We start from the raw sequence: 20,837 nt of genomic DNA on the forward strand, positions 1-20,837 counted from the left end.
GGTGCGGTTCAGCAAGCGGCGGTACAGCACATCCATCTCGTGTAGGTCATGCCCGTGCAGCAGCTTTTCGTTCATCACCGTGACCCCTATGTTGCCCAAGGTTGAGGCCGTCGCCGGCGGCGGCGGCATCGCCTCGGTGGGGAGTGAGGACGAGGGTTTTCAGCAGTGCGTGCTGTCTGTGGAGCGTGGAGTGGAGCAGGAACTTCCTCACAAAAGAAAAAACTCTCCCGGTGGTTGCAATGTTGCATTATCCGTTTGGGTCTTCACGAACAGAAAAGTCGGTTCAACGCGTCGATTCAAACGGATGCGCGTCCGCTTTTCGTTCGTCTGGCGACCCATTTCTGGCCCAAATTTGATCCTCATTTGCAACGGCGCGGATACGAAGCGGACGCGACGCGCGCCTCCTTCTCCCCCTGGCCCACCAGTCGATGGCACATTTGTCATTCTCTTCCACCCCCATCGATAACAAGACCTCGCCCGTCCCACCCCGTCGCCCAATTTTGATGCCCCTGTCAGTAGTCCGCGACCACACACCTCCCCCGCACACCGTCACCTCCCACGTCGTCGCCACCATCACCACACCGTCAGGCCACCACAGCTCCCCCCCCACTCTGATGTCGCCACGAGCACGAAGTTGCCCCCCACGCCCCCGGCCAGCTCCTTCGTCTGATAACGCCATGCTCGTCGGATGCCGCCATGCCGACTACCTAGTCCAGGGAAGGCACGCGTCTCACATTCGGCTACAAGATGATTTGGTTGAGCATATGTGGGCTCGTGTTGGCAACCAATAGATGTATCTTTTTTTTAAATGTATTTGAGACAATTTAATTGCTATTTGACTTGTAAACTATGATATATTTATTTGGGTTGTGGAACTATGCTATATTTGTTTGCTTGCGAAACTATACAAAATGTGTGTATATTGGTTGAAAAACCACAACAACCCAATCGCGCGGGAAAATATGGGTCGGCGTGTTGGGCGCACTGCTAACCCGAACCAAACAGGACGGACGCCGAGCGGGTGGCCGACACAAACAGATAAAAAGCGTAGAAAGCACGCGTCCATTTGAATCGACGTGTTGGAGTTGCTCCAATGTTTCATTACAACTAAAATACTTTGGTAGTCCCCAAAATACTACCTCATCCATCTAAAATAATACTCCCTCCTCCGTTCGGAATTACTTGTCATAAAAATGAATGTATCTACAACTAAAATACATCTAGATACATTCATTTTTTGGACGAGTAATTCCGAAGGGGAGAGTATAAAAGAGGAATGTTTTTTACGATAATTTATGTTGTCATGAGAATTAATGGCAAATTTCTTTAGCAAGCACGACAAAACCTAGCGAAAAAACTGAACTGGGAGGATTTTTCATTCATACTAAAGAAATTTGCCATCCACGGACAATACAAATTGGCATGAAAACGTTTGATTTGTCTCGCCCTCCCAGCGAACTTCACTTGTTTTGAAAATGCAATATAAAATATAGGATGTACTATAATTTTGAAAGTCAAACTTTTCATGCTTGGTCAAATTTGTAGAAAAAGTATTGGCTTGCTATCATTCCAAAAGGTACTTTTCATGATTTCATATTTTATTTATTTGGTATTCCCTCTTTTCACAAATATAGTATTTTGGATATCTTAATACTGACTACACACGAACTAAAATGAGTGAACAAACATGCTAAAACTTTTCTGTATACATGCTATTCAGAACAAAATTAAAACAACTTACATTTGTGAACGGGAAGAGCATTTTAGATGTTGATATTATTTTTAGCTTGATTAAACATAGAAATGATTGACTTTAAAAATAATCAATGTACCTTTTATTTTGAAACAAAAGGACTACAATTAGCCCACAAAGATGTCCTCAGCGTTGCACTGCCTACCGCTTTTTCATCTCGCTTCTAGACGTAAGTCTATAAAACATTGTCTTTTGTGATCTTGTACGAGAGAGGGGAACATTGTCTTTTGTGATCTTGTACGAGAGAGGGGCGAAAGTTTTTTTGGAGGTCTCTCGCGCGACTGCTGGGCTTTTCTTGGTCGTGGCTGCGGGCGATTGCCGAATAAGGCTATTCCCAACTGGTTGCGCGCGCAACCAGCCAACCAGTATCGGAGCCGTTGCTGCCCCCTGTGAATCCGCGCGAGCCTGGCCCACATGGCTCCACCCGGATTTGGCGATTTCAGTTTTCTGGGCGCAATACGAAGCGAATACATGTCCTATCCTATCTGGCTCCTGCCTACGCTCGCGTCGCGTCTAGCCCGTACTCGCCTACTCCCCCGTCCACTACCCCCGTGACCAAGCTGCCCCATCCACCAAGCCGGACGCAGTTCAAATTTCGAATCTCATCAGGCAGACGCAGCTCCATCCACCGGCGGAACCACGCCCTCCCCATTGCAGCACCTGGATCTCGAGATTTCCTTACGATTCGTCGATGAATCGCGATGGGGAGTCATTTTCATGGATCTCATGTTCAGGTATCTCCTCTCACAAGATATTCTTCTTCTTCCTTTGTCTTCTCCGTGGATCTTCACCTTCTCCAGTTCATGTGCAGCTTCTGTTCCCAGCCGGTCGATGTCGATGCGGTTCCAGATCTGGGAGGACTAGAGGAAGGGCAGGGCGGCGACGAGTGCGGGGATGGAGGGGAAGATGAAGATACTGATTCTCCTTCCTCAAGTTCTGCATCTCAAGTTCATGAAGCCACGGACGAATTTTTCAATGTCCCAGATATTGACAGCACCGACAGTCACAAAGAGCCCCAATCTTAATCCGGGTGCACTCCAAGTCCGTGACCTCAAAGGTACTATCCATGGTTTTAAATAGCCCGCTAAAGCTCCGCTATAGCACGCTATAGCGTTTAGAAAAGGTCTCGCGCTAAGAGTCTTTTGTTCAAACACTTGAGCAAACATTTTAAATAGCTCGCTATAGCTCCGCTATAGCACGCTATAGCATTTAGAAGAGGTCCGCCGCTAAGAGGCTTAGCGCGCTATTTAAAACTTTGGTACTATCCCCAATCTGAGATACAACTTTCAGCCAACTAGTAATGTTTTATCAATAAAGTAGTTCAGTTTCTCATTCTGAGTTGAGCATTCTGGTCAGCCTGAATTTAGATAGATCAATGACGCATGTTCAGTTTCTCATTTTCAGTACATTAGTTCGCTTTTTTTAACATCTGAGCATTCTAGGCAGCCTGATATTTCAGTAAAGTTGATAGTTTGATGAAGATTTGACTGCACCTAAAATAATTAGGGGAGCATCAGCATTTTACTCTTTATCACCAACATTAGGGGAGCATCACCACTTCAGTTTTTATCATGGACATATACAGGAACAGGAGGAAGAGCTTGATAGGGTTCAGATTTTTTTCTGTTAACAGTTTGTCTATCTGGGGTGCAGTATATGATCCAAATTCTGATTTGTGTCAAGGAATCATAAACTCGTCTATTGTTTATAGTTCATTTGATAGTCAGACTTTGTCGCCTTTTTATTAGGCTTTTATATTGTCAAATTTGCAGGCTACACGGTTCATTATTTTGGAGCAATTGGTTGTTACATATTAGACAGAGGTTGTTATCATTCGAATTGCGGTTAACATCTCAAACATATGTAGGGTCCGACTTGGGAAGATATCCGACTGCCGCGCCTCATTATCGGGAAGGAAAAGTGCTTTGGGGAAAGCCATGAGAAATTATGCAGATAAGAAGTCAGGTATCGTCATCAAGCCGGAGATCAGCCAGGAATTTGATTCTTTGGACGAAGCTTACGACTTCTACAACCTATACACTTGCAAGACTTTCGGTGTGATTGTAAGCTTTTTTGGAGATATGGAAAACTTGCCCTTTAACAAGAGGTCTCTGCGTTATCTGTGCAACAGGATGAATCAGCAACAAGGAGATGATGACATCAGGAAGACAATTCAGCTCTTTTCTGATCTGAAAGGGAAGAATCCAAATTTTGTTGATAGTGTGCTTGTGGATGAAGAGAGCAAAACCAGAGCACTGATGTGGACAGATGGTAAGAGCCTCCACCAGTACAAATTCTTCGGAGACGCAATAACCTTGACACAACATATCGTACCAACCAGTACGACATGCCATTCGGATTTTTTGTTGGTGTCTACAATCACTTCCAGAGCATCATATTTGGGGGAGTATTGCTTCGCGATGAAACTACGAAGACCTTTGAGTGGGTGTTCAAGGAATTTGTGTCCTTGATGGGAGGGAAGGCTCCAAGAACAATACTGACAGGTAATTTAAAAGCATAATGTTGTCATCATGCCATTTACTGAACTGCTATATCTCCCTGCATACACCTCACCGATAAAGTGGTTTCTTCAATTTTCACAGACCAAGCCCGTGCAATGGAGAAGGCTATATCCTCCCAGTGGCCTGATACCACACACAGATGGTGCAAATGGCATGTCCTGCAAAAAGCAAGATAAATACCTACTCCGGAAGTTTGTTCGGTGTCTTCCAATGAAAATATTATGTTGGAGATAGCACTGGCCACAGAATATGTTTTTATGCCTGGCTTGTGTTTTTTTGGTAGCGAATGTCTCGATGCGCTGTTAAGAAATATGAAGATTTATGTATCCAGGGAACAAGTAGGATCATTTTATGCCTGGCTTGTGTTTTTTTGGTAGCGAATGTCTCGATGCGCTGTTAAGACATGTAAAATTGGCAAGTTACAAGGACGTGTAAAGTTTTGCCATTGTACTGATGTGAGTACAAAGTGCAATCGAAATTCCTACTAGGTTGTTCATTTTTGACAAATGTTTATATGTTTTTTAGTTGATCTTAGTATGATGCTCTACCAACATTTGATTCTACATAGTTTCCTTGATCTGCCATGGATGGTGCTCATGTGACTCGAGTAGAAGGACTTTAACGAGGATTATTGTCCATACACACGAACTTTCGTTTGCCACTCATAGTACTCGTGTGAATCAAAATGAAGGACTTCAACAATTAGTTCTAATAAATGGACATGATCTCGATCTTCAACACAACTAGTACTGATGTGATTCGAGAGGAAACACTTTAGAAAGAGGTACGCCGAATGCATATAAATTCTACCAAAAGTAAACCAAGAACTGATGCTCATGTGATTCGAGATGAAGGGTTTAAACACTCTGAATATAAAACTTTTCATTTACATGGATGGTGCTCATGTAACTCAAGTAGAAGTACTTTAACGAGGATTTTAGTCCATGCACACGAACTTTCGTTTGCCACTTGTGTTATTCTTGTGGATCAAGATGAAGGACTTTACCGAGTAGTTCAAGACTTTGCACCAAACTATCGTGTGCCACGAGGCTCGTGTGACTCGAGATGAAGGGTTCACGACAATCTAAATTAAAACTTTTCATATACATGGATGGTGCTCATGTTTTTTTTCGAAAAGGAGGAGGACCCCCGGCCTCTGCATCTGGAAGATGCATGCAACCACTTTATTAATTATTCATACAAGACCTTACAAAGTCATACAACAGTAAGGCTAAAGCCACCGTCTAGGCGACATATGTCGCTAGTCCTATCCAGTTGATGAAGGGATGCTGATAGTCTGGGCCTAATACCAAACAGACCTCGCAGCCAAACCAAACATCTAAGACCTGAGGTCCCAACCAGGACGCCTGCCGGGTATGGGGCACCCACCAGTCCGGTGCACTCCTCAACCAGGACGCCTGCCGGTATGAGGCCACCACAGCCACCTGCCACCAATCTTTAGTACTGTACTGCTGCATCGGCGAGACCCTGCTGCTCCATGCCGCTGAGACCCGCCGTTGTCGACGTGTCAGATGCCACACCGCTCCTCCTCTTGTCCCCTCCAGCTAGCACTTGGTCCAAAACGATGCCCCCGGGAGGGAGAACGGAATCGAAACATCGTCATCATCCGATCCGGTAGACTCAGATCTAGGGTTCCCCGTGGAACCTCGCGATCAGGTTGACATGACCTGTAACGATGATGCCTCGAGAAGGAAACAACGTCAGAGACGCCGCCACCATCCGCCAAAACCGCAGTCAGGCGCGATGGTGCTCATGTGACTTAGTAGAAGGACTTTAACGAGGATTATTGTCCATGCACACGAACTTTCGTTTGCCACTCATAGTACTCGTGTGAATTGAGATGAAGGACTTCAACAATTAGTTCTAATAAATGGACATGATCTCGATCTTCAACACAACTAGTACTGATGTGATTCGAGAGGAAACACTTTAGAAAGAGGTACGCCGAATGCATATAAATTCTACCAAAAGTAAACCAAGAATTGATGCTCATGTAATTTGAGATGAAGGGTTTAAACACTTTGGATATAAAACTTTTCATTTACATGGATGGTGCTCATGTAACTCAAGTAGAAGTACTTTAACGAGGAGTTTAGTCCATGCACACGAACTTCCGTTTGCCACTTGTATTACTCTTGTGGATCAAGATGAAGGACTTTACCGAGTAGTTCAAGACTTTGCACAAAACTATCGTGTGCCACGAGGCTCGTGTGACTCGAGATAAAGGGTTCACAACAATCTAAATATAAAACTTTTCATATACATGGATGGTGCTCATGTGACTCGAGTAGAAGTACTTTAACGATTATTGCAGTCCATGCACACGCACTTTCGTTTGCCACTTATACTACTCTTGGTAATCAAGATGAAGGACTTTACCGAGTAGTTCAAAACTTTGCACATAACTTTCGTGTGCCACGAGGCTCGTGTGATTCGAGATGAAGGGTTTACGACAATCTGAATGGATGGTGCTCATGTGACTCGAGTAGAAGGACTTTAACGAGGATTATTGTCCATGCACACAAACTTTCGTTTGCCACTCATAGTACTCGTGTGAATCGGGATGAAGGACTTCAACAATTAGTTCTAATAAATGGACATGATCTCGATCTTCAATACAACTAGTACTGATGTGATTCGAGAGGAAACACTTTAGAAAGAGGTACGCCGAATGCATATAAATTCTACCAAAAGTAAACCAAGAACTGATGCTCACGTGATTCGAGATGAAGGGTCTAAACACTCTGAATATAAAAAAATTCATTTACATGGATGGTGCTCATGTAACTCGAGTAGAAGTACTTTAACGAGGATTTTAGTCCATGCAAATGAACTTTCGTTTGCCACTTGTATTACTCTTGTGGATCAAGATGAAGGACTTTACCGAGTATTACTCTTGTGGTGCTTTCGTGTTCTAACACGAAGACTTTACTGAAGGCACGGGGCGTTTGCACAAAGATAGACCCCCAATTAATGAACTTTAATCTAGCATACCCGGTGCGTTCGTGTACGAAAATGAAGGACTTTACATAATTCATTGGGCAATTGCACAAGGATAGATCCCCGCATGAAAAACTTCAATATAGCATATGCCCGGTGCTTTCGTGTTCAAACACGAAGGACTTTAGAAAGCACCAGGCGATTGCACAAAGATAGACCCCCTACTTAATTAACTTTAATCCAACATACCTAGTGCATTCATGTACAGACATGAAGGACTTTACATAATTCACTGGGCGATTGCACAAGGATAGATCCCCGAATGACAAATTTTAATATAGCATGCCCGGTGCTTTCGTGTTCAAACACGAAGGACTTTACTGAAAGCATCGGGCGATTGCACAAAGATAAACCCCCACTTAATGAACTTTAATCTAGCATACCCGATGCGTTCATGTACAAACATGAAGGACTCTACATAATTCACTGGGCAATTGCACAAGGATAGATCCCCGAATGACAAACTTTAATATAGCATGGCCGCTGCTTTCGTGTTCAAACACGAAGGACTTTACAGAAAGCACTGGGCGATTCCACAAAGATAGACCCCCACTTAATAAACTTTAATCCAGCATACCTGGTGCGTTCGTGTACGAACATGAAGGACTTTTCATAATTCATCGGGCAATTGCACTAGAATAAATCCCCGCATGACAAACTTCATTATAGCGTGCCCGGTGCTTTCTTGTTAAAACATGGCGGACTTTATTGAAACCATTGGACGATTGCACAAAGATAAACGCCCACTAAATTAATGAACTTTAACCAAACATACCCGATGCGTAATTCATTGAGTGATTGCACAAGGATATATCTTTGAACGACAAACTTTAATATAGCATGCCGGGTGCTTTCGTGTTTTAATATATAAGTGCGATGAATTCATAACCTAGTGTCAGAAATCTATAGGCCTCGGCCCCGCATCTGTTTTAATACATCCATATATACATGCGAACCCCTCATAAGAGGGTCGAAAACCATGCATGGCTGACAATTTGGTGGGCCACGCTAATGGTACTACATCAACTGTACTTTTTGTTTTTTTTTGTTGTATATGTATTTTGCTGAATACAAGGGGGTTGAATATGTATTTTTCTAGTGGATTTTAATATGTTTTACAATAAAATTTGAAACTTTCTCCATATGGTCACCATGTTAATGTTGATTTTATTGTTTTTTTTTTCCAAAAAGAATTGGACACATTCAGTTTTGTGCATGGCATCTAACTCAGCGACTGACTAGGTGTCGAACGGTCAAAACCACTGCAACTCATCAAAAACTAGTTTGACTAGAGGACATGGTTAAAACTTGCCCGTTTCGATAGTTCATTCATAGTAGTAATATGTACTTCTCTCTCTTTTATTAACCGGTTGCAATATGGACCGATTTAAAACAAGCAGCGATGGCTTAATTTTCGTTTCATATGACTCCAGTGAAATAATTAACTGCAAACATGACGTAGAGGTAAAAAAAATTAGGCCTAATAATTAACTGCAAACTATTGGTGCACTGGGGAAAGTGGGGAAAGCACCAACTGGGGGAGGCTGCATCTATCGAACTCATGTAGAAGGATGGAGTACATGCCCATGAGAACGGCGGCGGTGTGGACGAGCTCGTGCGCTCCCGCTAGCTGGACGAACGACTCCATGACGCGTAGCTATGGTGTGCATTGACGTCGAGTACAGGTGCTCCACCGTTCAAACTAACCTGAAAGTAGCGGCTCAGCTTCGTGTTGTTCCGTTGGAACATGAATGTCGGAGCGGCCCATAACCGAATGCCGCCGTCAACTTCCGTTATTGAGACGGCGTCCTCCGAAAGGGTACTTGGGTGCCCAACTCTGAAAAGTAAATGGGTACCCATGTTTGGGCTCATGGTCGTCTTGGCGTCGCTGACTAGTAAAAGAAATATATCTTCCTTCTCCCATAGCCGCCTACAGAGCAGGAGCTCATGGCCATGCAGATGTCGGCCGCCGGAGGTGTTGAAGTCGAGTTTTTGTCAGATCCCGTCGACATGTACACTTTTCCGCTACCAGTTTCTCTTCCCGTCGACAGGTACACGTTTAGCAGCTGATCTCGCTGCCGCACAACCCTTGGTTGCTGAGTCCAGCATTGGTGATGTGGGAGACGCTCCGGTCAACAGTAATTGCGATGCGATTGCCTTGTCTGCAGCAGCATCTGAGCATTCTACGGGCAAAGACACCCCTGAAGCCCCAGGCTGGAGGAAGAGGTACAGTAGTTTGCCAAATCTTCAGTTAGCATTATATGTGCAGATGACCTGTTCTTGCGTTATCTTAAGACGAACTGTCGGATATTCAAATTCAGCCGTGTATCACATGTAATTAAACACTGCATTCAACGATGAGGCCTAAGAAATTTAATCCAATTGATGCAGAATGCGAGTCAGAAGTTCATCTAGCGAGCGCCACCCATGCGCTGACAGGATGAGTGCTTTGGAAGCAACACTAAGAAGCTATGCAGAGCAAAAAAAACTGACACTGTCGTAGTTCCTACTATGGGGACAAAATTTGATTCTCTTGGAGAAGCCTGCTAGAACATGTCCCTGGATGTGCATGGATGCAGAAAATCTCCTTGGGATATAGAGCTGGAAATCTGGGACTTAGGGTGTTCTAGAGCATCCGTGTCATCCAAGTGAGAGGAGAATATCCTTTGTCTTTAGGACATGCTTGCTGAACATGCAAGTTCCCTAGACGAAGGATGAGTATAACTGATGAAGCTTTATGCAGTCTATTGGCACCCATCTCGTACAGAGCTATTGCCGAGAGCGCCTTTGCATCTGACGTCGTGCGCCAGAGCTGGCCATAGGGGACCACACGCAGCTTGATCAGCTCGCCATGGTCCCACAGGCCCGTTTCCTTCCCTTGGAGAGCCTAATAGTCTCCTCGTCCACGTGCCCCCTATAAAGGAACATGCAAATCTCTTCGTCAGTCACCCTGGTAAAAAGAGGAAGATGTTTAGTCGAGGTATTGCACAACCAGGAGCAAGTGTAAGTTCTTAGAACAGGTGGTGAAATTGCGTCAGCATGGATCAAGAGAACTTTTCCATTCCAGGTATATGATGCCAAATGAACATCCCATTTATAGAAGTTTTGCTGAATCACATGACAAAATTGCTATGCAGTACACTTTGCTATATTTCCAAGCAGGATTATTACAGATCTGTAAAGTTATTGCGAACTGAATTCATCCGTCTGTCTTCTGCTTTTTTGTGCTGCGTGTGATTCTCAACAAAAACATATGGGTATAATGAGGCAAGGAACCCAAACTACGTATATCAAATGTTATCATCAGGACTGCCCAGTGCACGGAAGCCAATCTGAGTCAAGTTATGTTATTATTTTTTGAAACAGAAGTTATGCCTTAGTTGTGAACTGAAGGGAATGCAGGCCACTTACCGGTGATGGTAGCATTCTGCACCCAGTAGCAGGTTCCGGCGAAGCAGTAAGATCAACCATGCCCTCTAGATTTAAATTTATACCAGTTTCTTCTTCGACCTAGCAACAATCCAAGTATAATTAGCGAAGAGTGACGTATACATTAACTGAATACTTAGTACTTCAGAAATTAAGTCGAATTCCTGGCGGTGGCAGCAAGATTGGTGTATGTCTTGTGAACCAAATCGAGCTAAAACAGGGCTAGTGTGACTGACTAGCTGCAATAGCATGCAAAATTCAGTGGATATAAACTGTATATTTGGGGAAAGAAGATACTAATCTCTCGGACTGCGGTGATGTGACTCGATTAGGCTCGGTTTCTTGGTAGCTAAAGGTAACATTTTGTTTTGCGGTTTCTTGGAAGTTTCAGAGAAACATGAGTTACCTCCTTATGTTCACTAACTCCTATATCATTGTTTCAGCAAGGGTCACTTGCTGATGAAGATTTCCGAATCTCTCTGAAGATTGAGATTGCGTAGATCGAAAAACTAAGGGCAAACCTGAGTAGCGAGAACCAATTAAAGGTGGAAGTATAAAAATCTCAGAAAACAAAGACATAGTAAGTTGGAGATTTAGAACTTTACATGTGCATAGCTATTCCCATCGAATTGAATAAAAATATCAATTCACCCACGATTCTGACCTAATCAATTTGGATGGAACTGCCACTTTCCCCCAAAAGTTCTGAAAATCCTGATGGAGACCATAGAAGCTACAAACATGCAACCGTGATATCTCTACAGCTAAACGCTGCTGCGATATCTCAAATATTGGGCCAGTGTTTGGCAGACATCATATTTGGAAGTTGAAAGTGTGGATTAAGATTAAAAATTGCATATGATTTTTACAACCTAAGGTAATCGCCAGTAAAGATAATCTGGTCATACAAAAAATCATCACGCATAAAAACTAATGATTTAATTTATTTTTAGATGAGCGACCCCTGTTGCTGCAGTTGCTAGCCGGTTGACTAAGACCTGGTATATATTTTACACATCATAGCAGCCTTTTTGATAAACTATCTACTACATATTATTGTTTTGGTACATGGAAATGTTTGTGTACCCTTTTCTTTTATACTGAAGCGTACTTACAGAGATAAATTCAGAGGTCTAGTCTCAAGTCATAATCCGGTGAAAAAATTCTAGATCCACGAAAAGTACCTTTCTTCTAGTATACTACTATGTTATTTGGCTTAGCAAATGACGTTTGAGGAATCAAGAAGGTAGTACATGAGATGACTTTTGAAGGAGGAAGTAAGGATGAGACCTCAGCTGGCTGAGGCTGTACTGGAAGATGAGGCTTTCCTTCCCACAGGTGGCCTCGGCAATCTCCGGCAGCCAGTCCACGAAGCCATCGCTGGTCGGCGATGCGCGCATCGCAGATCTCTCCTTGCCCCTACAGAAACCCCAACCACCCTTCTGCAGACGAAAGGATTCGCAGAGCACGCACGGATCAGCAACGAGCAGGCACATGGAGTGGCAGTGGCGGGGGAGGGAGGAAGATACCTACGCGCAAGGAGATGAGGAGGAGGAGAGAGGTGGAGGCGCCGGCCCTAGGGTTTGGGCGTCGCGCACCAGAGTTGGGGCTCCACCGGATCACGCCACCGCCTCCTGCAAGGCGGACCATGGATCGAAACCAGCACCTGCACCTTCTCCTCCCACCTGCTCCTGGATCTGGATCAGCACCTGGATCTTCCATTTCTTCGACCTAACTGATCTCTCTGCTCCGATTTTGTGACAAGCTAAAGGAAACATTGCTGCGCCGCTAAGGTTTCTTCTCTCGATTTGGGGATCGAATGGGGAACAGAACAACGTACCTGTGGGCTGGGTTAAAAACATCTGGCCGGCCAGCCATCACGTCCCGTTCCAGTGATAACAGGAAAGTAACGACCCGTCGCTAGATCGCCGTCAAACCCATCTGCGGTCGGCCACAAACACCGTCTCCCACGGCGTCAGTGCCCGTCACGCACACACATTAACTCCCCTAACCACCCATCGGTCCCACATCAAAAATTACGCATCTCGATGGAAACGAACGCCTCTAGATACCGATAGCGCGCGAGCTCGTCCGCGCCGGTGAATTTCCGACATGCCCATGCAGAACTTTGGTTAAGAATAGCATAGAACTGGATGGCATTTAGTTTGCGAGCCGGAGAGCGCAGCACTTTTTGTTAATTATGCAACAAGGCCATGTGCAATGGGCGAACGAGGATGCATGTGCAGGGGAATCTATAGTGTGGGACCCAGCTGCTGTCCAATCCGGCGAAAGTACAATCTATTTAGGGCTGCTTTGATTTAAAGGAATTTTATAGGATTATTGGAGCATTGAAATCCTTAGGATTTTTTCTTATGTTGGTCCTTTGATTCATAGGATTGAATCCCATAATTTTTTTTCTGTGGAATCTTTTGTACTACATTTCATAGGAAATCCAACATCCACTCCAACCTCTTTTTACAATTTTTTTATTTTTCCTGTGCCATCAAACACTGGTTGCTAATCCTATGGGATTCAAGTGGACATGCCACTCCAATCCTATACTTTTTCTATTCCTACGTTTTCAAAATCCTACGAATCAAAGAGGCCCTTAACATGTCCATACATCCAGTTGGCAGCTCTTATACATGGAATACACTGCAAAATGGGCAGGTGTGTGGGCCTGGTTGATGCGACATCCTGGTGGATATGCGGTCAGGATATGGGTTGTGCGCACGGGGCTCCTGTCGAGGATGAAGTCCAAATCCCTGCTCTCTACAAGGATGTTGCAGAGCCCGAGCTCACGGAGTTTGGGGAAAGAGGCGGAGCGCGGGAGGCCGGCCGTGTCCGGGAACTTCCAGGAGCCGAGGTGGAGCCGGGTGAGGGTGGCCATGCCGAAGAAGGTGGAGGGGAGGACGACGTTGAATGGAGGATCCCATTGGTCGAGCATGACGAGTTCCTGTATGCCCTTGGCGGCGAGAAGCTCGATCCAGTGCGTGAGCAGGCAATGGAACTCCTCCCTGCAGCTCTTGATCAGGTGGACGCAGCGGAAGGGCCCCGGGTGCGCCTCGAGCACGCGGGACAGGGCGGAGGTGGCGGGGGCGAGATCGGCGTCGACGAGGACGAGCGGGGCGGAGCGCCAGACCCCGCGCCAGCGGTGGGAGAGCGCGGCGCTGCGCGCGGCGTCCTTGACGGGCAGGAGGGAGACGATGTGGCGGAGGACCGCGTCGGGAAGGCGGCTGACGCGGTCGACAGCGTCGTCGGGGGGGAGGGCGGAGAGGCGAGCGGCGGCGGAGACGGGCGGGTCGGGGCGGGTGTGGTGGGTGCGGTTCAGCAAGCGGCGGTAGAGCGCATCCATCTCGTGTAGGTCATGCCCGTGGAGCAGCTTCTCGTTCATCACCGCGACCCGTTGCCCAAGGTTGAGGCCGTCGCTGGCGGCGGCGGCATCGCCTCGGTGGGGAGTGAGGACGAGGGTTTTCAGCAGCGCGTGCTGTCTGTGGAGTGTGGAGTGGAGCAGGAACTTCCTCACAAAAGAAAAAACTCTCCCGGTGGAGTGGAGCATTAGCTGCAACGTTGCATTATCCGTTTGGGTCTTCACGAACAGAAAAATCGGTCCAACGCGTCGATCCAAACGGACGCGCGTCCGCTTTTCGTTCGTCTGGCGACCCATTCCTGGCCCAAATTTGATCCTCATTTGCAACGGCGCGGATACGAAGCTGACGCGCGCGACGCGCGCCTCCTTCTCCCCCTGGCCCACCTGTCGATGGCACATCTGCCATTCTCTTCCACCCCCATCGACAACAAGACTTCGCCCGTCCCACCCCGTTGCCCAATTTTGATGCCCCTGCCAGTAATCCACGACCACACACCTCCCCCGCACACCGTCACCTCCCACGTCATCGCCACCATCACCACACCGTCAGGCCACCACAGCTTCCCACCCACCCCCCTCCCCCACTCCGATGTCGCCGCGAGCACGAAGTTGCCCCCCACGCCCCCGGCCAGCTCCTTCGTCTGATAACGCCATGCTCGTCGGATGCCGCCATGCCGACTACCTAGTCCAGGGAAGGCACGCGTCTCACATTCGGCTACAAGATGATTTGGTTGAGCATATGTGGGCTCATGTTGGCAACCAATAGATGTATTTTTTAAATGTATTTGAGACAATTTAATTGTTATTTGACTTGTAAACTATGATATATTTATTTGGGTTGTGGAACTATGCTATATTTGTTTACTTGCGAAACTATGCAAAATGTGTGTATATTGGTTGAAAAACCACAACAAACCGACCGCGCGGGAAAATATGGGTCGGCGTGTTGGGCGCACTGCTAACCCGAACCAAACAGAACGGACGTCGAGCGGGCGGTCGACACAAAGGATAAAAAGCGGAGAAAGCACGCGTCCATTTGAAGCGGCGTGTTGGAGTTGCTCCAATGTTTCATTACAACTAAAATACTTTGGTAGTCCCCAAAATACTACCACATCCATCTGAAATACTATGAAGGAGAAATATTTATTGTGTCAATGTTAGGGCGTTGGCATAACGAATGTTTTAATGATAATTTATGTTGTTATGAGAATAGCAAATTTATTCAGGAAGCACGACAAAACCTAGCAAAAAACTGAACTGAGCGGATTTTCCATTATTTGCCATCGGCGGACAATACAAATTGACATAAAAACGTTCGATTTGCCATGCCCTCCAAGCATATTTCACTTGTTTTGAAAATCCAATATAAATAGGAAGTACTATAATTTTCAAAGGTCAAACTTTTCACCCTTGGTCAAATTTGTAGAAAAAGTATTGGATTACTATCATTCCAAAGGTATTTTTCATGATTTCATATTTTATTTATTTGGTATTTCCTCTGTTCACAAATATAAGATGTTTTGGATATGTCAATATAGAGTGGACATGGACTAAAATGAGTGAATAAACACAGTAAAACTTTTCTGTATACATCCTAGAACAAAATTAGAACAACTTATATTTCTGAACGGGGCGAGCATTTTAGATGTTGATATTATTGTTCTATAAAGTTGAACAAATATAGAAATGTTTGATTTTTGGAAGAAAAAAATAATGCACCTTTTATTTTGAAACTAAAGGAGTGCAATTATCCCACAAATATGTCCTGAGCATTGCCCTGCCTACCACTTTCCCATCTTGCTCCTTGACGTGCACCGCAAAGTGAGACATTGAAACATTGTCTCTTGTGATCTTGTACGAGAGAGGGCCGATCAAGTTTTTGATGAGCTATCTTGCCGACTGGTGGGCTTTTCTTCGTCGTGGCTGCAGACGACCGCTCGATTACATGGCGACCAATTCTTCTTCCACCATCCCCGTCCTTTCCCCGTGCGGCGGCGCCACCCTCCTCCTACAGCCTCGCCCCTCTTCCGCTCCCCTCCGCCGCCGTCGCCCGGGGCGTCACAGGGCAAAGCCCTTGTGGCGTGGCGGCGGCGGCGGTTTCTCCTTGGATCTCGATCTGGTTGGGAGGCGACGTTCCTCTCCGGCCAGATCGGCGGCGACACGGAAGTGGTGCGACGGCGACGGGGGAGGACGGCACCAGCAACGGCGGATCTGGCCTTGACTCATGTCGAGCTAATTCGTTGTGCTACCGATCTCAATCGCCGTCGGCGGGGCACTGCTCCTAGACTTGATCTGCGACACGAGGATGTCTGGAGCGCCGGCCCTAGGCTTGGTGGTGATGGCCTTCTTCTTCGTCGGAGTTGGTCGGCCGGCTGGCTGTGCTCGCATGGTCATGCAGTGACCGGCGGCTTGGCCAGTCAGCGGCGGCGGAACTTGTCCGGTGGCAGCGGCAAAGTTCTGTCTGGATCCCAGGGCGGCGGCCCTGGAGGGTGGAGGCCGGTGAAGCTCGGGCTTCCCGCGGCGGCATGGCGTGGTGCAGTCCCTGACTAAGGCGGATCTGTGACGGCGATCTGCTATGGATTGGTTCGGATCAGAGACGGCGACGAGCGCGCATGATCCTTCTCGGTGGCTCTCGTGGTTTGGCGAGGCGGGGTGGGAGCCCTCCTCCTAGGCTCCATTGGTGGCACACTCAGGCAGTGGCCGGTGCGCCGGGGGTCCCACGGTGGCACTGTTGTTGCGGTTGGTCGCCAGATCTAGGCGACTGGATCTGGGGCTTTGAAGGTGGTCGAGATGGTGCACAGGTTGTTGGGTGGATTTCTTGGGACGGATCCGGGTGAAAACCTGATCTTCGGCCGATGGCCGGAGGCGGTGATGATGATGCCCTTATCATTGTTTCCTTCATGAAGGCATCATCGAGGTGAAGCTCCCAACTCCACTCAATACCTTCGGGGGAAACCCTAGATCAGCTGATTGGATGTTGGCGGCAATCATGTGTCGTAACCCCCTTGGGGACGGCATTCTTGGAGGTGCACTCGGCTTCTCGGGACCAGCGGACGACTTCTTTGGTGGAGTGGTGCTTCATCCATATATTGATGGCGACGGATCTGGACGACGTGGCGCAGTGTAGATTCGGAGTTCGATGTGGGAGGATGGACTCGCGCAGGAGGACGATGCTGTCTGGCGTCGTGGTGGCGTCGATGGCTGAGAGACCTGGCACGGTAGATGCAATAGTACAGCTCTGAAGATGGACTTGTGGCAGGTGGCTGCGGCAGCCCCATACCCGGTAGGCGTCCTGGTTGAGGAGTGCGCGGGACTGGTAGGTGCCCCATACCAGGTAGGCGTCCTGGTTGGGACCTCAGGTCTTAGATGTTTAAGTTTGGCTGCGATGTCTGTTTGATATTAGGCCCAGACTATCAGCGCCCCTTGATCAACTGGATAGGTGTAGCGACAGTTGTTGCTTAGACGGTGGCTTCAGTCTTACTATTGTATGACTTTGTAAGGTCTTGTGAGAATAATTAATAAAGTGGACGCATGCATCGCCCAGATGCAGAGGCCGTGGGTCATTCTCCTTTTCTAAAAAAAAATTCTTCTTCCACCGTGCCATACGTTCTCCTATCCTTTCTATTAATGATTTTTTTTAGATACTATAATACTAGCAATTGATATGGATATGATGTTTGTCTGCTATGTACCCGATGTCATGACTAATTACATCACTCTGTTAAGCTCATCATATAAATTATGGTTATCACGTTTCATCTACTTTTCTTTTATTTTATAGATCAAACTCAATGAAAAAATGTTCAATTATTCAACATATTTTGGATGGAAAATTGGAATCTTTCTAAGGGCCTCGAGTACGTCTTGAACCATCGTTTTCGCGATCCCCACACTCTCCGTGCAGGTGCAGCCCAGGCCCTATGAGGTTATGAAGCTGTCAAATGGAAGACAAGACAAGAAGAGAGGGTCCTTATTTTTGTTGCGTATTATGGGTGATGAGTTGGTGATGTTGGCGCCCCTCTAGAAAACTCCCCTCTTTTCCCGTCTGACCGATGCATGGTTGGTTGAAGCCGACGTTGGCCGAAAGTCTACTTGGGTTATCTAGTCCGTGATCAAATCACGACATCGATCGATGAAGAAGCAATCACGGGGCCATATGTAAATCGAAACAATACATACACTATGCATATAAATGAAAGTAATCATACATCAGCTCGAAGAAAGAAATGTATACAATGGCCACCAAATAAGTCGAAGAAGAAGAAGAAGAAGAAGAAGAAGAAAAAGAAGAAGAAGAAAGATCTACTACAGAAGCAGTAAGACGAAAGATAAAAACACGAAACCACTCAAACACATTCATAAACACAACATCGCAGCAACAAAACTGCATGCCGATCCGATCCGATCTGATCCCGACGCTCATAGCTGCACGTCGGTCCCATTGGGGCCACCGTAGGCCTTGTTGCGCTTGCGCTGGCGCAGGACGACGCCCAGGTGATGGCCTCGAGGAGGAGCATGATGCCGGCGAGCGTGGCGAGGATGACGATGTAGCTCATCTTCCACCCGGTGGCCGGCTTGAGGATGTTGAGCCCCTTGAAGATGTTGACGGCGGCGGGGACTACAGGGCTGTTTTGAGCGAAAGGTGTGTACATGGGCTATTAGGGAACATAGATGGTGACATGGGCTGCAGACCCAATTCAGCGTGAAGGATGTGGATGACCCTGATGCGCCCACGTCTACTGGCTGGTTCCTACAAGAGCTCGGAAGAAAAGAAATCGGGAGGCTCGCCGAACAGGTATGCAACTTAGCGGTGGCATTCCGTGTAATTACATCGAACTCCCACTTCTCGTTTTAGCGAAGCTGGCCAACCGCCGCTTCTCGTCTCCGCAAAAATTGCATGGGTGGATCCTTGTCTCCGCGAAGCTAGAGCGTTTGGGATCGATTCACGTAGGAATTCTAGGAAGCTGGCTCGTGGAGAGGATCCATGTGACGCCCGGATAATTAAGCTACAGTAACCCTCTACTAATGATGCCACGTCACCTCGGCTACTGTTGTATAGTTCAAAACCGATTCGAAATTCAAATTCAAAATAAAGGCAAACAACAAAGCTTTTCAAATATTAAAACTAAATTGTTCGGGTTGTGTAAAATAATGCATACGTAATTATGATGGAGAAACCACATTTTTATAAAAGGTTTAAATGCACTTATGTAATTAAAATAGTAGGTAAAACAATTAAATAAATGCATTTTGGATTTTATAAAGTACTAAACTATTTTGTTCAGGGCTAAAACCTTTTGTGGCAGTGCTTAAAAATGCAACACCAAATTTGGACCAAGTTCCATATTTTGCAAAAATCATTTGATGGCTTGGTTAAGTACAAACAGTGCATAGTAAAAGAAAAAGCAGAAAATAGAAAAGTTTTAGAAAAGGAAAGAGGTAGAGGAACTGCTACTGCTGCACTCGGCCCTAGTGTCCACAGTGCAGACCCAGCCCACCAGGAGCCATCCTCCTCCACCCTGTTCACAAAGGAGGTGGTGGCGCACATCCAAACCACCATGGCCGCGACTGCGGGTGCGTGGCGACCATCCCGTGGTTCTCTGTCGCGCATAAGGGCAGCCCCTGCCCCTTTCTTCCTCTCCGGAACCCTAGATCGTCTCCCTCCTCTTCCCCTCGCCTATTTCCTCTTCCCCCCGCACAAGGCCGAGCCACCATCACCATGTCCTCCTCCGTCCACGCGGCCACCTTCCTCCCCGCCGGCTGAGACTTTGCCATGGGCTTCGCCTGCCTCCTCTACTTCGACTACGGTGATCAACTCAAGCCGGGGAGGACTACATCGAGCGGATCGAGCTCCTCTTCAACATGCGGTTGCCGACGTCTTCGTCGAATCCGTCCACCATCGACGCAGCTAAGCTATCACCGAGCCTTCCTTGCGCTCCTAGGTGATCTTCTCCCCCGATTCCCCATGTTTCCCCCATGATTCCATTATCGTAGAGGCCGTATGCCGGAACCGATCGAGCCCCGATGTTCGCGCTCACCGCAGCTGCTCCTGGTCACCCCGCACGCACGTGGCCGCGCCCCTAACTCGCGTGGTCGCGCCCGACCGCGACCCACACCGCGCGTGAGCGCATACCCGCTTGGCTGCGTGCCCGCCTCGCCTAGTCGCCCCCGTTTCCCTTCCGCGTGCCCCTGCCTCTGCCGTTGCCGCCTGCCACCGCGCCACTCGCGCCCGCGGCTGTCCCCCGTGCTCCTCTGCGGGCCGCGGCTGCTTGACCCCCCTGACGATGCCCCGCCTCTGACCCGTCGCCTCCGGCCGCCGGCCCACACCCGCCGCTAGCCGTCGTGGCTTGCGCCGGCCCCTGCTGCTGCACGGCGCTGGCGATGCTGGCTTCGGCCGCCGCCGGCGCCCTGTATTTTTGTTCATGCGTGAATACACATCCTCTGTTGGTGGTTTAAGCCACTGCCAGGCGGGCCCTGCCACTTTTTTTAATTAGGCTTAAAACTAGTTAGTTGATGATCCTCCTTTAGTTAGTCACTGACCAGTGGACCACTCCCCTTTACTTAACCAAGTTAATTAACTTGGTAAATTAAGTCTATGACATGCGGGCCCCTTTGACCATGTTGACTGGTCAACTTCGACCCAGTCAACGCTGACTGTACTGCTGACTCAGCAACCCTGGACCCCACTTGTCATCCACTAGAGCTAGTTCCTAGTGGGTACAATATGTTTTCTTTTATTTTT

The 20,837-nt window shown here is 47.3% G+C and overlaps 1 long non-coding RNA gene and 1 pseudogene across 1 annotated transcript; one reads left to right on the forward strand and one right to left on the reverse strand.

Annotated features, from left to right (window-relative positions):
- Positions 1–18,747, reverse strand: part of LOC119292803 — a 28,948-nt pseudogene extending 10,201 nt beyond the window's left edge.
- Positions 2,256–4,771, forward strand: LOC119291385. The gene is made up of 5 exons (XR_005142377.1): positions 2,256–2,487; positions 2,565–2,810; positions 3,621–3,718; positions 3,885–4,257; positions 4,357–4,771. It is a non-coding gene; the product is annotated as an uncharacterized LOC119291385 (long non-coding RNA).
- Positions 18,748–20,837: the final 2,090 nt, after the last annotated feature.

This window comes from Triticum dicoccoides, chromosome 4B, assembly GCF_002162155.2.
Source record: "Triticum dicoccoides isolate Atlit2015 ecotype Zavitan chromosome 4B, WEW_v2.0, whole genome shotgun sequence".
NCBI lineage: Eukaryota > Viridiplantae > Streptophyta > Magnoliopsida > Poales > Poaceae > Triticum > Triticum dicoccoides.